Here is a 6000-nt window from a genome sequence, read left to right on the forward strand (position 1 = left end):
AAATAGAAGTATTTTGGCACAAAATCAAAGACTATATTTTGAAATAAAAAAGATCAACAGAAGAACAATAAAGCCTTTACATTTTAAATTCCCAACTTAAACTCTCCCGCAAAAGAAATTTCTTTGTTTCTTTAACTTTTCCCTTTTTACAATTAAGAATAAGTATATTCTCAGCAAAAATCTATCAGATTTTTATCACTTTTTCCTGTGATAAAAAGCATTTCACAACAGACAAGGGAAAAACTAAACTGAAAGTGTTTAAAGCTTAGTTTTGAAGGAATTGGGAGAGACTCATTTTTCCTAAAGTCACTAGTGTCTGAATGTTTTTATAAAATGCATAAATTAAAAATTTTTTATAATACTACCTTTAAACTTGAGAATATTTTATAACTAATCTGAGAGTAATCAAAAGAGAAAATTTTTCAATCTAAACCAAACTGCATATCTAAAGTCAAATTGCTTACAGACATTTTAAAAAACATTTTATTTATTTATTTATGACAGACACAGAGAGAGAAGCAGAGGCATAGGCAGAGGAAGAAGCAGACTCCCTGTGGGGAGTCTGATGCAGAACTTGATCCCAGGACCCCAGGATCACAACCTGAGCCAAAGGCAAATGCCCAACCACTGAGCCACCCAGTTGCCGCACTTAAAAGACATTTTGTGTTAAATATTTAAAAAGACACTACTTACAAAATAAAGAACAAACTTGTCATCTTCTAACTCAAAGTGACAACTATTACCAGTATTTCCACCTTTACCAATAAAGCCCTCTGCTGCAGTTCTCTGCTTTAAAATATTCAACCTTTTCTCATCACCCTTTAGATAGTATTTTTTTTTTATTTTTTTTCACAGCCCAACTCTGGTTAGGGAAGAAACTCTACTTAAGGGATGCCTGGGTGGCTCAGCGGTTGAGTGTCTGCCTTTGACTCACAGCGTGACCCTGGAGTCCCGGGATCGAGTCCCACATCAGGCTCCCTGCATGGAGCCTGCTTCTCCCTCTGCCTGTGTCTCTGCCTCTCTCTCTCTCATGAATAAACAAATAAAATCTTTAAAAAAAACTGCTCTAAAAGAAAAAAAGAAAAGAAACTCTACTTAAAATAGTCTGTTCTCTTCTCAAGAATCCTAAAACAACATGCAATTTAGATCAATAGCGACAAGCTCATCAAAGTTTATTTTTTAATCTCATTAGCAGTGAACAAAGCATACAAAAGCTACACCCACCTGGAGCTTGTATTCTGTTTGGGGAGACAAGAAACACATCAGTAAATTATAGTAGACTATAGTTATAGTTATGGACTATATAGTCCAACTGTAGTTGGACTAATTTCCAAAAGAAAAATAAAGATCAAGGGCTATGGAGTATAGGGAAGGGGGAGCAATTTTAAACAGGGTGGTCATGAAAGGGCTCTCAGAGGGGCTGATGTTTTAGCTAAGATCTGAAAAAAGGTGAGAGAGGAGCTGTGAGGATCCTTAGGGGAGGAGATTCCAGGTAAATGAAATAGCTAACCCAAGACCCAGAATTCTGAGGAACAGTGAGGAGACCAGCATGGCTTCAGCAGAGGGAGTAAGGAAACAAGGATGAGATGAGAAATTAATGGGGGGGCAGGGCAGGGGGGAGTTAGGGAGGGTGGTAGTTGTGCAGAACTAGCCAAACTTTGTGGGAACTTTTAAGAACTTTGGATTTTACTCTGAGTGAGATGGGCAGACAATCGAAGATTCTGAGCAAAAACAACAGAATCTAGTTTACTTCTGACCACTACGTTGAGTCCAATCTATATGACTCAAGGATGGAATCCAGGAGAACAGTAATCTAGGAGAGGCAGGATGGTAGGGGCTTAGAATATAGTGAGAGCAATAAAGGTGGTGAGAAGTGGCACAATTTTAAATATATCCTGAGTAGAGCCAACTAGGATTTAACAATAACAGGTCCATGATGTAGATGTGACCAAAGGAGAGGAAGGATAGAACTATTAACTGAGATAGGGATATTTGTGGGTGAAACGGATTTGGGAATAAGATCTGGTTCAGTTATGGACATATTAAATTTGAGATTTCTATTAAATATTCAAATTGAGGTATTGAAGGAATCTGAAGTTTAGGTTACAGAGATCATTAAGACTGCAAGGTGTCAGATCTGAAATCATGAAACTCCTAAAAGAGAACACAGGCAGTAATCTCTTAGACATCAATATTAACATTTTCCTTGATATGTCTCCTCCGGCAAGAGAAACAAAAACAAATTGGGAATACACCAAAATAAAAAGGGCTTTCACAGGAAAGGAAACCATCAACAAAACAAAAAGACAATCTACTGAATGGGAGAAGATATTTGCAAACCATATTTATAATAAGGAGTCAGTATCCAAAATATATAAAGATCTTACACAACTCAACACCAAAATAGCCTAAATAATCTGATTAAAGATGGGCAGAGAATCCAAACAGACATTTTTCCAAAAACACACAGACAAAAAACAGACACATGGAAAGGTGTTTAACATCACTCATCATCAGGAAAATGCAAATCAAAACTACAATGAGATATCACCTCACCCCTGTCAGAATGGCTAGTATCAAAAAGACAAGAAATAACAAATGTTGGAGAGGATGCAGAGAAAAGGGAACTCTTGTGCACTGTTGGTGGGAATGTAAATTGGCATAGCCACTGTGGAAAATAGTATGAAGTTTGATCAAAAAATTAAAAAAATAGGAATACCGTATCATCCAGTAACTTCACTACTGTTTATCCACAGAAAATGAAAACACTAATTTGAAAAGATATGTGCATGCCTATATTTACTACAACATTATTTATAGTAGTCAAGATATAGAAGCAGCCTAAGTGTCCATCAATAGATGAATGAATAAAGATGTGGTATATATGTACAGTGGAATATTACTCAGCCATAAAAAAAAGACGTTCTTGTCATTTATGACAAACATAGATGTACCTAGGGGGTTATGTACTAAATGAAATAAGTCAGAGAAAGATAATTACCATATGATTTCACCCATATGTGGAGTCATAAATTTTTAAAAACCCTCAAATGAGCAAACAAAGCCAGAAAGACTCATAAATACAGAGACCAAACTGGTCATTACCAGAGGGGGAGGAAATGGAGGATGAGCAAAATTGGTAAAGGGGATAGAGGTACAAAATTCCAATTATAAAATAAATAAGTCATGGAGATAAAAAGTACAGCATGGGGAATATAGTCAATAATATTTTAATAACATTGTATGGCAACAGACACTGTAGTAAGTAAGCCCTTTTTAATGTATAAAATTGTTGAATCACTATGCTGTACACCTGAAAGTAATATAACATTGCATGTCAACTACAGTAATAATTTTTCTTTAAAAAAAAAGACAATGAGGGAATACAGAAGAGAACTGAGCTAAACCTTGAGGTCTCTGATATTAAGAGGTCTCTGGGAAACAAAGGAAACATTTCTAGAATTTCTATTTTGTTCTTTCTCAAATGAGTCTATTCTTTTTCATAGTTTGCTATTGTTCTCTTTATGTTTTGATTCCTTATTCTGGTACTTAGTCATTCTAAACATACATTTTTATATTATCTCACACCTCATTTTCCTAATATCAAAAATTCTTGATAACAACTCTATAAAGGGAGACTCCTTCCAAAATGGGTAGGACATTTGCTTCTGCCAAATGATGCAAACAAATATTAATTTTTTCAGTTGATTTCTCTTTTGAGGGATCTTAAACCTCAAATTCATGGGAAAAAAGCCCAGGATTTTTATTTCCCTCAGGTGAGGCTCCCAAGACCAGACAGACACATAGAAGTTTCCTATGAAAATGTTTTATTTTTAAGTTTTATCTGTTAAGGTAAAACCTTTGGAGAAGAGGCTTTTCTCCCAAGTTTTACTGAGCCATGATTGACATAAGTTGTGTATATTTAAGGCGAACAACATAAAGTTCTGGTATGCGTATAACTGTGAAATGATTACCATAATCAGTGTAATTAACATATTCATATACCCATCTCCTCACAGTTACTCTTCCCCCTACCCCCACCCCCACAATGAGAACCCTCTTACCAAATTTCAAGTATACAACATATTACTATTCATTGTAGCTACTATGCTGTACCTTAGGTCTCCAGAACTTACTCATCCTAACTAAAAGTTTGTACCCTTTGACCAACATCTCTCCAATTCCCAATTCCTCCACCCCCAGCCCATGGTAACCAGAATTCTTTTTTTCTTTTTTTTCTTTCTTTTCTTTTCTTTTCTTTTTTTTTTTTTTTTTTTGTAACCAGAATTCTACTCTGGTTCTAGAAGTCTTACTTTTTATTAGACTCTACATGTAAGTGAGATCATATGGTATATATCTTTCTTGTCTAGCTTATTTTGCTTGATGTATTTCCTTTAAGTTCATCTATGTTCTTGCAAATGGCAAAATATCCTTCTTTTTAAAGGCTGAATGGTATTTCATTATATATGCATACAATATATACATATTATACACACATACACCACATTTTCTTTATCCATTAACTCATCATCAGACACTTAGGTTGTTTCTGAATCTTGGCTAATATTAATAATGTTGCAGTGAACTTTGAGATAGTGATTTTATCTTCTTTGGATATACACCCAGAAGTCGGCTTGCTAGATCATATGGCAGTTTTACTTTCTTGAGGAAGCTCCATACTGTTTCCATAATGCCCGTAATAATTTACATTTCCATTGACAGTATATAAAAGTTCCCATTTCTTCACATCTTTACCAACACCTGCTGTTTTTTGACCTTTTGATAATAGCCATCCTAACACACCTGAGGTGATATTTCACTGTGGCTTTGATTTGCATTTGCCTCATGATTTGTGATGCTGAGCACCTTTTCACTGTGTCTTCTTTGGAAAAATATCTATTCAAGTCTTCCGCTCATTTTTTAATCAGGTTATTTGGGTTTTTACTACTGTGTTGTATGAGTCCTTTATATATTTGGATATTAATCCCTTACTGGATAAGTGATTTGCAAATATTTTCTTCCATTCTATGATCTGCCTTTTCATTTTGTTCATTATTTCCTTTGCTGCACAGATTGTTTTTTAGTTTGACATATATACTCTACACCTTAATAGGTTTCTATTTGAATATCTTGTCTCCTAGGAAGATTCAAGGCCTGATCTCCAGTCCTCCCATGGACATATACTCCAATCCCAGCTTCACTTGAATCTCCCACCACTCCAGGGCAGCAGGAGATGACTATTTCTGAGTGGTGGAGAAAAGGGGCTTGTAAGCAAATTTAATTTCTTCTCTTCTGTATCTTTATGTGCTGGTTTTTATGCTAAAAATAAAAATTTCATAATAAGACAAAACAAATATGAATTTGTAACTGTTCCCTGCAAATAAGATACTAATAATATGCACGTCTTCTTCTATAGGTTACAGAACTACTCATATGTCTGAAAAAAATAAAAGATCAGAATTAGAAATGATTTGGACGTGGCTTGTCCTCAGTGGTACAGAGGGATCATTGGGAACATTAAGGAAGCCTAAAGCAACTTTCAATTGTACCTTTCTACTAATTGTCTGACCAATAAGTTATGCCGGTTTTATTTCAATATGGTACCAAATATCTTAATAACAATGGAGTATTTCCTAGTCATCTGAATTTCTGGTCTACAAGACCCAAATTTGCAAATTTTTAAAAAGTAGCTATGCTGACTATATTTTCTCAATCTGCTTGTTGAATGCAGCCATAATCTAAATTGCCTACAAAGAATATTTCCTTTCTTCCATTCCATTTTTAAGGTGTCTGAGAAAATTTATTAGATAAAGAGATGGAAATAAAGGAAACTGTTGTAGGAATGTTTCCACTTAAGGAGTTCTTCCTGGTTGATATATATTTCTGTGTAAAGTTGAAGGTCTTTCATCTCTGTCAAATCTTTGATCCTAACAAAAAGAAACATGCCAGATGAGGGCAATGAAAGGAATGCTTTTAGGAAGTTCTCTTTTTTGAAGATGG

The 6000-nt window shown here is 34.9% G+C and overlaps 1 long non-coding RNA gene across 2 annotated transcripts in view; it reads left to right on the plus strand.

Moving 5' to 3' along the window:
* LOC129500850 (uncharacterized) overlaps positions 1-5256 on the plus strand; it is a 73898-nt gene extending 68642 nt beyond the window's left edge. For both annotated transcript variants that reach the window (XR_008662609.1, XR_008662608.1), the window contains one exon: positions 5142-5256. This is a non-coding gene — a long non-coding RNA (uncharacterized LOC129500850). The remainder of the gene's footprint in view (positions 1-5141) is intronic.
* The last annotated feature ends 744 nt before the right edge of the window (positions 5257-6000 follow it).

Source organism: Nyctereutes procyonoides, unplaced genomic scaffold (assembly GCF_905146905.1).
Source record: "Nyctereutes procyonoides isolate TBG_1078 unplaced genomic scaffold, NYPRO_anot_genome, whole genome shotgun sequence".
In the NCBI taxonomy this organism is placed as follows: Eukaryota; Metazoa; Chordata; class Mammalia; order Carnivora; family Canidae; genus Nyctereutes; species Nyctereutes procyonoides.